Here is a 539-nt window from a genome sequence, read left to right as displayed (position 1 = left end):
GGGTCCTTATCTTCCTTTTACAGGTGAGGACACTCAAGGTGAAACAGATTAATGATTTCCTTGAAGCTATAGGGCCAAGGAGTGGCAGGGTGTCTGAACCCAGGGCAGGTCTTGGTCAGAAGGCCAGGCACTTATGTGCTGGACTGAGATCTGGCAGCAGCTAGAGAGAGGACAGGTGAAGTCCTGTGGGAAGGCAAGGGCTATGTGGATCTTGTTTGAGCGTACCGTGAGCCCTTCCATGGCCCTCCGTTATATAGATAAAAATACAGCGCTGGGCTGATAGTCTTTGCTAGCTTGCCCATCCTACTGGAAGATTCTAGACTCTTTCTTTCTTTCTTTCTTTCTTTCTTTTCTTTCTTTTTCTTTCTTTCTCTCTCTTTCCTTCTTTATTTCCCCAGCTGCCTCCTCTCTACCAATGCTGCTTCTACTTGCTGACTTTTACTACTTCCTCCAAGAAGCCTGCCTCGACTGACTACTCATACTAAATCAAGTTTCTTCTTCTTCTTCTTCTTCTTCTTCTTCTTCTTCTTCTTCTTCTT

Source organism: Psammomys obesus, unplaced genomic scaffold (genome assembly GCF_907164565.1).
Source record: "Psammomys obesus unplaced genomic scaffold, mPsaObe1.curated_primary_1811, whole genome shotgun sequence".
NCBI lineage: Eukaryota > Metazoa > Chordata > Mammalia > Rodentia > Muridae > Psammomys > Psammomys obesus.
The sequence above is the reverse complement of the archived record's forward strand: the minus strand, read 5'-3'. Positions refer to the sequence as shown.